The following is a 10,438-nucleotide window of genomic DNA, read 5'->3' as shown; positions in this document are numbered from 1 at the left end:
TGAAGTATAATTGTAGTCAACAGAGTGTCCAAACCCTGAGTGTACAAATCAGTGAATTTTACCTATGTGGAAACCCAGTGCAACCACCAGCTGGACTGATCTAGAACATTCTGTCACCCCTGACTTTGTCACTAGGGATTGACTGTGCCCGTTCTACAATTTCACATAAGTCAGATCATACAGTCTCCATCTTTCTGTGTCTAAACTCTCTCTCAACAGCATGTCCATGAGATTCATCCATTTAAAGAAATAACTATATTGAGATATGTCATAGACCATAAAACTCCTCTTTTGAAGTATATAATTTGTGATTTTTGTGGGGAGCGGTGACTGGAGATTGAACCACTGAGCCACATCCCTGGCCCTTTTTATTTTATTTTGGACAGGATCCTGCTAAGTTGCTGAGGGACTTACTAAATTGATGAGGCTGGCCTCTACTTGTGATCCTCCTACCTCAGCTTTCCTAGTTACTGGGATTACAGGTGTATACCACCAAGCTCAGCTCTAAGAATGATTTTATACATCCTTTCGTGAATCTAAATACTCTTTTCTGCTGGGAATATTCTTATGAGTGGACTGCTGGCTCTTGGGGTATACATGTATATTAAGTTATAGTAGAAACTGTCAAACACTTTCCCAAATTGGTCGTAGAAACTCCCACTCCCACAAGCAATTTATAAGAGCTCCAGTACTCCCTCTTTGTGCTCACACTTGGTATTTTAATTTTAGCCAGCCATCTGGGGAATACTGCTACGTCATCATGGATTTCACTTGCATTCTGTGATAATTTATGATGTTGAGCACCTTTTCATATGCTTACATGTTACATTTGAATGTGTGTGGTGCCCGGATCTAAACCAGGGCCTTTCACTGTGAGCCAAGGGCCCTACCATGGAGCTACTCCCCCAGCCCTGCTGTCTTTTTTTTTACAATAGATATTCCTTTTTCCTCCCACATTTTTTTTTGTGTGTGCGTGTGTGCGTTATAGTTGTACATACTGATGGGATTTGTCATTACAGATTTTCTAATGCACACAATACACAATATAATAATATAACTTGGCCAATATCACTCCCCAGCAATGTAGATAGATGGTCTTGATAAATTCTGTGTACACATCCTTTGTTAGACATTAAGTATTGTAAATATTTTCTCTCAGGCTCTGGTCTGATTTTTTTACTCTTTTTTTTAAAAATTTTTTTAATAAACATCTTATAGTCAGAGGTTTTATTTATTTATTTTTCTTTAACTGCTTTTGTTTTGATTTTTTTTACTCTTAAATGTGCCTTTTATTTTATTTTAAAGAGAGAGTGAGAGGAGAGAGAGAGAGAGAGAGAGAGAGAGAGAGAGAGAGAGAGAGAGAGAATTTTTTATTCATTTCTTAGTTCTCGGCGGACACAACATCTTTGTTGGTATGTGGTGCTGAGGATTGAACCCGGGCTGCACGCATGCCAGGCGAGCGCACTACCGCTTGAGCCACATCCCCAGCCCTTAAATGTGCCTTTTAGCAAACAAATAATCTTAATGAGCTTCAATTTAATAATTTTCTTTCATGGGCTATATGTTTTTGTGCTTGATTGAGTCATGTCCACATTCCCCAGCCCTAATTTGTATTATTATTATTAAATCCAGGGATGCCTAACCACTGAGCAACACTTCCAGCCCTTTTTAAAAATATTTTATTTATTTAGAGTCAGGGTCTTGCTAAATTGCTTAGGGCCTCATTAAGTTGCTGAGGCTGGCTTTGAATTTGCGATCCTCCTGCCTCAGTCTCCCAAGCTGCTATGATTACAGGTGAGTGCAACCATTCCTGGCTACTTTCTCTTTCTTTCTTTCTTTTTTTTTTTTTTTTTTGGTACCAGGGATTTTGAACCCAGGGGTGCTTAACTACTGAACCACATCCCCAGCCCTTTTTATTTTTATTTTTTTGTGTGGTGCTGGGGATTGAACCCATGGTCTTTTATATGCAAGGCAAGCACTCTACCAACTGAGCTATATCCTCATCCCTTATTTTTTGAGACAGGGTTTTGCTACATTGCTAAGGCTGGCTTTAAACTCACCATACTCCTACCTCAGCCTCCCAGTTGCTGAGATACAGACAGGCATGCACCACCATGCCCAGCTGTAGTTTTTCTTTTTCTTTCTTTTTAATTAATTAATTAATTTATGATACCAGGGATTAAACTCAGGAGCACTCAATCCCTGAGTCACACCCCCAGCCCTATTTTGTATTTTATTTAGAGACAGGGTCTCACTGAGTTGCTTAGAGCCTTGTGTTTGCTGAGGCTGGCTTTGGATTCTCAGCCTTCGGAGCTGCTGGGATTACAGGCATGGGCTACCACACCCGGCTTGTACTTTCTTAAAACAAGAGTTTAGAGATTTTTGCCTACTTCAAACTCATGAAAATATTTTCCCATGCTGCCTTCCAGAAGTTTTATTGTTTGTTTTTCACATTTGGGTCTCTGACACATTCTAAACTATTTTTGTGAACTGTGTGAAGTGAGGGTTAAGGTTTAGATCTCCCCATGTGGATATGCAGTTGACCTAGAACCATGTATTAAAAAGACCATCCTAAAGAAAAAAAAAGACCATCCTTTCCCCACTTTTTGCAGTGACATTTGCAAAAGTGGGATGATGACCATGAATGTGTGGGTCTCTCACTTTTATTTTATATGCATGTGTATAAAGGTTTGAAGCAAATAATAAGGTTAGTTATAGTTGTTATGTTGTGGACTTTAATTATTTTTCTTTTTAGTATTTTCTATACCAAATATACTCTTATTTTAATATGTAAGACAAAACAGATGAAATGTTGTTCCAAAATATTACAGGAGTAGAGACTTGTAAGGGTGTAAGTTCTTGGAGGATGGAGTTTTTAGGCTGTGCAGCAAATGAGAGGGCCTTCTTGGTTAAAGGAAAAGTACAGGCTAATGGACCGGAGAAGAAAATTCAGGGCCTGGCCAACAGAGGCCTTAGTTCCCTGGAGAAAGTGGTACTGGAAGGCTGGTAGCTAGGAAAATGGAAATGGCCATTGTCAACAATACTCTGTGGTAAGTGCAGCTGCTAGCAGTTTTTAAAACACTTTCAGGTCCATAGTGCCGATTTACACCTTGATATATATATCATATATATATATGATTTTTCAGGTAGAATTAATATACTTTCTCATCTGTATCTCTAAATCTGGCCAAGACTTTACTTTTATTATTATTATTGAATTTGATAGGTGAAAAAAGGCACCCCGTGCAGTTTTGTTTGCATTTCCAGTGACTGATTTTTTTGTAATTATTAACTATTTATACTTCATTTTTAAAATTTATTTTTCTTTCTTTCTTTCTTTTTCTTGGTCTTGGCCTCATGAATTCTAGGCAAGTGCTCTACCACTGTGTTACATCCAGAGTCCTATATTTTAATTTTTAAAATTGCCTGTTCCTGTTTTCCTTCATTTTTATTTTAGAGTATTTGGGGGATTTTTGTTATCAACTCAGAAGAGAACTTCTGATATATATAAACTCTTTTTTTCCATCTTTCTTTTGTTTTTAGATCATACTTTTTTTCTTTCTTTCTTAAGTTCCTTTGGAAGAATAGTTTAGTCATAATAGCAAAAACATTCCAATAGGAAAGAGTAATGATGAGAAATGTGCCCTCGTAGACATAAAATGTATTATAAAGCTACCACTGTTGAAGCATCGTGGAATTGGCACAGGATCACACAGGAAAACGAATGGATACAATTCAGAAATAGATTCAAGTATATACAAGAGTTCAACAGGTAATGAAGGTGGTCTCTGAAATCATGGAGAAAGTGAGTGATTATTGCAAAAGTTGTTAGATTTGTTGCTCTCTCCAAAACAAATTCCAATGAATCAAAAGATAAATGTAAACATTTTAAAATGAAAAAGTATCCTCTTGTAGTGAACAGTAACCAAAATAAGTAAGTGCAATTTATACCTAAAACAAAACAAAATCAAGCCAAGGCAACCTTTTTTGTAACAAGTATCTGAAAGGACCGGTACGAGGTGATCTCGTGGAGATGCAGAGGAGCCTAGGGGGCATTCCAAGGCAGCGTGGACAGGCGTGGACAGCAGAGGAAAGGTTCGGAGGCCGGGAGACGGCCGCGTGCGGGCTCTAGCAGAAGACAGTGGCCAGAACCGAACTCAGGACGCACACCCCGAATCCAGGGCTGAGGCAATGCCCGCCCCCACAGCCATCATAATTATGAAAAATACCACTTTTCCCATATATGGTACTTAATGTCTGTTCTTGGTAGGGCAGGACTTCGGGAAAACAGCTCGCAGGGCGGAGTGTCAGAGCCGTGGACCTTCCCAGTCTACTCCTTCCGCGCCTCTCCCGGGCTCAGGGAATGCACCACAACCCGCGCCCGGAGTCCTACGCGCCCGGAGCCGTCGGCTCCTGATTGGTCTCGTCAGTGTCAATTCTCGTCCTGGAACCTGGCAGTTCGTTGGACGCCCCTAGGAGGCGGGGCTCCCGCCTAGGAAGCGCGGAGGAAGGTGGAGCCGGCGGAGGTGAGGGCGGATGCGGAGATGATTCCCATCCCCGGGCCGCAGAGGCTCCGCCCACCACCTTCCTACAGGCCCGGGTGTCTGTCTGTCAAGTCCACACGAGGACTGGAATGGGTGAGGCTAGGCAGGGGCGGGGCCGTCCCTCCGAGCTCCGCCCGGAGCGGCGCCCGTCTGGAAGGGACCCGCCTCTAAGAAGGCGGGGCGGGAAGGAGGCGAGCTGCCGAGCTGGGTGCGGTGAGGCGCGCAGATCACCGCGGTTCCTGGGCAGGGCACTGGAGCCTGAGCGAGGCTGACCTGCTGCTGCTCCCGCCTCGCGCGCTCGCCCCACCCCGCCGTCGCCCGAGCGCTCGAGAAAGCCCTCTCGGCAGAAGCAGCGCCTGTTCCCCGGGACACATCCAGGTTCAGGTGAGCCAGCCCCACCGGCAGGTCCCGCCCCGGGCAGCCGGCCGGCCGAGCGGAGGCGGCGACGACCGCGCGGCGTCTAGGGTCGGCTGGCCGACGTGGGGTTCTTGGCTTCTGCGCGGCCGGACATCGGCGCGGGCGGGCGCGAACGCCGGCGGCCACCACCGGGCACCGCATCCTCACGCGAGGGGCCCCGGGACCCCGCGCGGGCTCTTGGGGAGGGCGCCGCTGGAAGCGAACCCCCGGGGAACACAGGACGGCTTGGGGCCTGGCGCTCCCTGACACCACCCCAGCCCTCGCGCCTCGGCGCATTCCGGGGACCGGGCACCGGGAGCCCGACCTCCTCCCGCCGCCGGGGCACGCGCCGCCCTCGCCTAGCGGAGGGCCCAAGTTAGGCAAACTTTTTAACCCCTTCCCGGAGCCTCTGTCCCCGGGACCCAGGAGAACTGGGATGAGGTCGGGGGCTCCAGGCAGCGGTTCTTTTGGAAGTTTCGGGGGTTTTGGAAACGGAGGTAACGGGCAGGCGGCGACCGCTTGGCAGCTGTCAGGGCGTCCTCCTGAGTCAGAATCGGACCATCCTGCTGCAGACTTGCGCCCGGCTCGGTTTCCGCCCTCGCCGCTGACTTCCTCATTCGCCCGGCTCCCCTCGTCGGGCGGAGGCGGGGGCGGGGAGAGGTGCGTTGGGTGCTTGGGGAAGGGGCGAACCGGTGGGCGCCCAGGTTGCGGGCAGGAAGGACCCCTTCCGCTCCTCCACTTTTCACTTTTGTGGCCCGGGGAAAGAGGCCCAGGAACGCCGGCTGCCGTCGGGGCCGCCCAGGCGTGCACCTGATTCCACCGCGCCCCTGGCTGCCCCGCCCGGCGGCAGGGGGTGGGGAAGCTGGCCATGCCTTAGGACCAAGCCCGGGTTATTGCATCTTTCCTGTTTGGGCCATTTGCGGGGTTTTATACAACCCCCACTTCCGCGCGCAGGGGTCCTTACCCCATCCTGTCCCGAGCCACGCCCAAAGCAGGAGTGCAGCTCTCTCATTCCTCCCCGGGGGCCCTCAGTTTCAAACTGAAACGGAGCCTGTACCTACCCTGCGGGACAAGTTGGGGGCAGGGTGAGTGCCGCGGCTGCTGCCTGCGGCCGCACCCCGCAGTGTGGAGAAGGTTCCTGGGAAGTCCCAGGTCTTGGAGACGGGCGGCTCCCTCCGCTGGGCAATTGAGAGGCCCTGCCATTTCTTGATTCACTGCGCCCTTTTCTGGGTTTAACAGGATTTCAAAGTAACTGTTGAGTAACTGTTGAGGGGGAAGAGTGAGAGCCTCTCATGCAGTGCAACATTGTGGCCACTTTTGACTTGGTGAATCGGCCTGATAGCCTCACCTGGTGCTTTTTGGTAAGGAGGGAGGCTTCTTGAAAGCCTGTTTAGACAATCGCTCAATTAATATTAGTCAATTTAGATACAGGCTGCCGTGGGTGGGGGAGGGTATGCAGATGTGTAATTGAGCAAATATTTAACTGACTTCTCTGTGCCAGGGACTTTGCCAGGTGGTGTGTATGTGGGGGTGGGGGCGAGGTTGAGTAAGACCTGGCCCCTGCCCACGGGCACTTTAGGGGAGAGTTGAGACAAATCTGTAGATGACTCTAATGTGAGGTGGAGATGACAGGGACCCCAGAAAGGTAGTGTGAGTCATAGGACTGGGAGAAGGGAGCCAACTTACCTTGTGAGATCCCGGAGTCCGCCCGGAGGAGGCCTCTGCCCCCCCCCCCCCCCCCGGAAGTTTACAGTCTTCAAGGAGAAACCGGGGCAGAGTGCCTGAAATACAAAGGCAGCCTGTGATGTGTGTCCCAAGCATGCCACAGACAAAGGACTCGAGGAATTTCGAGGCCAGCAAGAGGGGCCAGCACTGTCTGGAGGCCTCCATGAGGAAGAGCACATTGCAGTTTTGGCAAACTGAGGCATGTGTGTGGTGTTGGAAAGTGAGGAGTCATTTAGTGGATAATTGGGGGGTAATTAAAAAACGGCAAGAGATTGCTCAGTGTAATTCGAGAGCCAGTGTGCCCCCAGATGGCTGTGGGGTGACACCGAAGAGCCTTGTTCTTCACACTCAGCAAGTCCTGGCAGCGCAGGTGGGCAGAGCCAGGTGCCTGGAGAGCCAGGTGCCCTGCTAGCCAGCATTGGCAGGTTACCCAGCGCTGGGGGAAGGGCAGCCTGAGAGGCGCATTCTGTGGGGCCCCTGGTCTGAAGGGCACAGGAGGGTAGGGGAAAGAGAGGGCTGGGTCCCTGGCTTTCATGTTTTTTATTTTTAAACTTTTTAACCTAAGGGGTTGGAGATGGGACAACTTCTCTTGAAGGATGAAGGACGCATGTTAATCACAGCCTGCCTTTTCCCTGCTCTTGCTCCAGAAAAAACAAAACAAGGATCTGTTAGCTCTTTAAAAAAAGAAAAACATACTCAAAAAATGCAGCATTGTTGTGTGGCCTGGTAGGGTATTGCTAGAAACCAGGCTGGCTGGGCTTTCTTCACTTCCTCTTCTAGCTAATCCTTCAATAAAGTACTTAAGACAGCCTTACCAGCTTGACATCTTTATTTCAAAAGGAGAGGAGGGGTTGGCAGTTGTTTTCTTCTGAGCCTGGCCCTACCCTTTTCTTGGAGGGGGAGAAAAACCTAAAGCAAAGGGGGGAGGGAGAAAAAAAAAAAACAACCCTGCCTTGACAGCTTCCTCCCCAGCATCATGTTCCAAAAATATTTAGAATAACAAAATCTGTGTGTCCTCTTAATTAAACAAACGTCCTAATTTACTGAGCATAAAACAGCATCTCTGCCCGTGGGGGCAGGAAGTGCATTTTTCCTTTGTGCAGCCCCAGAGAGTCACTGCTTCTCCACCTTAACCCTTGGTGTGCTGAGCCCCTGAGCTCACAGTCTTGGGTGACAGTAGATGGAGCCCTGGCTGCCGCTCTGGGCAGTGGTGCCCTGTGGTTTACAGAATCCTGTACTTAGACCTGGGAACAGTGGGGTCATGGGAAGAACATAGAGTTGGAGGTAGATGGAGTTCAGATCCTCACCTTACCTTACTAGCTTTGTGACCTTGGGCAAGAGAGATAATCTCCTGGAACCTCAGTTTCCTCATGTGTAATGGGAGACTCAAGCCTATCCTATAGGATCAGATAGGAGAACTGGAAGGAGTAAGGTACATAAAGTGCCTAATAAACAGTGGCTGTATAAATTTAAAAATATGTATATTATACACACATGTGTGCATTTTTTCTTTTTTTAAGCCTTTCTGCCCTAGGGTTGTTGGGTGAGAGTGGGGGTGCTTTGTTTCCCAAGCTATGAGCTCAGGGTTCTTACTTCTAAAAAGGTGTGCATGAGCAGTGCTTGTGGCCTACGAGGCCCGAGTGGTGTGGACACAGTGGTCCTGAGGCCCATCTGCTGATGCTTTTGCAGAGATGCACTTGATGAGCTGTGCTGGGTAACCTTGTTACAGGGCTCTGGCCTGGGCAGAAGATGCACAGACTGACTCCAGTCTTGGTTGAAGAGCACTGGTCTTGTATATCTGGAGACGCAGCTCCCAGCTCTGACTCTGCTTGACAGTATGTTTGATTTTGGTAGACAATGCCATATTCCCTAAAAAGATTATCAATTTATGTGTCTATCACTTATGCATAGGAATGCCTGGGAAACTAAAGAGATGAGTAATTTAAATTCCTCCAAAGTGCTGCTGTTTCCAAGGCACTCTTGTACCTTGTTAGCAGGAGTGTGTCTTGCACAACTACTTTTTTATTTTTTGGTGGAGGGGTACAGGGGATTGAACTCGGGGGGCACTCAATTACTGAGTCACATCCCCAGCCCTATTTTTTTAAACTTATTTATTTATGTATGTATGTAATGTGGTAGTGAGGATCAAACTCGGTGCCTCACACATGCCAGGCAAGTGCTCTACCACTGAGCCACAACCTCAGCCCTATTTTGTATTTTATTTAGAGACAGGGTCTCACTGAGTTGCTTAGCGCCTTGCTTTTGCTGAGGCTGGCTTTGAACCTCACGAGCCTCCTGCCTTAGCCTCCCCAGCCACTGGGATTACAGGTGTGCGCCATCATGCTTGGCTACAACTTTTTTAAAAGGTAGTTTGGCGATGTCTGTCAAAGCATAGTCCCTCTAACTGCCTTCTAGAAATTTATCCCACAGATAAACTTGAACAAGCAAAAGGAAATGTCTGAGAATATACATTATAGCATTAATTGTCAGAGAAAAAGACAGGAAACAAGCTAACTGTCCATTCCAAAGTTGAAGTTCATCCTGGTACAGCTGTGCAATGAAAATCCTTGTAGTCCTTAAAAAGATGAGGCTGATCTACATGTACTAGAGAGGACATGCTCTCCAAGATAGGTTGTAACAGAAAACTAAATGCAAAGTCATGGGCACAAGTGCTCTTTTTTTTTTTTTTAAGAGAGAATTTTAATATTTATTTTTTTAGTTTTCCGCGGACACAACATCTTTGTATGTGGTGCTGAGGATCAAACCCGGGCCGCACGCATGCCAGGTGAGCGTGCTACCTCTTGAGCCACATCCCCAGCCCCACAAGTGCTCCCTTTTGTGTAAAACCTGGTATATCACCTCTGCTCCTGTGCATGGGCTATTTCTCAAAAGATACTGAGACCCTGGTAGTAATGGCTGTCCTTGTAAAGTCCCAGGTCAGAGAAGTGAGAGTAAGAGTTCCTTTTCACAGAATGCTACTGTGTATGAATTACTCTTAAAGAGTTAAAAGTTGAAATATTTCTTATTTTTCTTAACTAAAAATAAGGGGGGTGGTGCTGGGATTGTAGCTCAGCAGTAGAGTGCTTGCCTTGCATGCCTGAGGCCCTGGGTTTGATCACCGCATAAAAAAATAAATAAAAATAAATGTATTTAAAAAAATAACAAGGGTGGGGGCTGGGGATGTAACTCAGTTGGCAGAGTGCTTGCCTCACATGCACAAGGCCATGGGTTCGATCCCCAGCACCACACGCACACACGCGCACACACACACACACAAAATAATAAGCGGGCTGGCTGACCAGTCTCATCTTTAAGCTGCATTGCCCTAGGTTGTACATTTCATATTCAGTGCTGACCACTTGCAGGGAAGGACAGAGGGTCTTCGAAGTGCTTGAAAACTGTTTGGTTCTGTTGTATTCTTATATGTATGTGTGTGTGTGTGTGTGTGTGTGTGTGTGTGTGTGTATATATATATATATATATATATATATCTTTATTTTATTTTATGTGGTGCTGGAGATGGGACTCAGTGCCTCATGCATGCTAGGTAAGTGCTCTACCTCTGAGCCACAACCCCAGCCCCTGTTGTAATCTCTTTCTCTCTCTCTCTTTTTTTTTTTTTTTTTTTTTGTGGTGCTGGGCCTTGTGCATGAGAGGCAAGCACTCTACCAACTCTACCAACTGAGCTGTATCCCCAGCCCGGTTCTGTTGTATTCTCAACAGTTCACATTTTCGCTACAGTGACCTCTTAGGCCATTAACTGATCTACTCCC

The 10,438-nt window shown here is 47.4% G+C and overlaps 1 protein-coding gene across 3 annotated transcripts in view; it reads left to right on the top strand.

Annotated features, from left to right (window-relative positions):
* Positions 1-4,721: 4,721 nt before the first annotated feature.
* MYH9 (myosin heavy chain 9) overlaps positions 4,722-10,438 on the top strand; it is a gene marked incomplete at its 3' end in the record, with an annotated part of 83,722 nt that continues 78,005 nt past the window's right edge. For 2 of the 3 annotated variants that reach the window (XM_081310484.1, XM_081310483.1), the window contains exon 1: positions 4,725-4,928. Of the gene's footprint in view, positions 4,929-10,438 lie in introns of all 3 variants that reach the window. The other variant, XM_081310485.1, reaches the window with a different exon arrangement.

The sequence above is a fragment of the Spermophilus citellus genome (assembly GCF_964194105.1).
Source record: "Spermophilus citellus genome assembly, chromosome: 10".
NCBI classification, from domain to species: Eukaryota; Metazoa; Chordata; class Mammalia; order Rodentia; family Sciuridae; genus Spermophilus; species Spermophilus citellus.
This window is presented reverse-complemented; position numbering and strand designations above follow the sequence as displayed.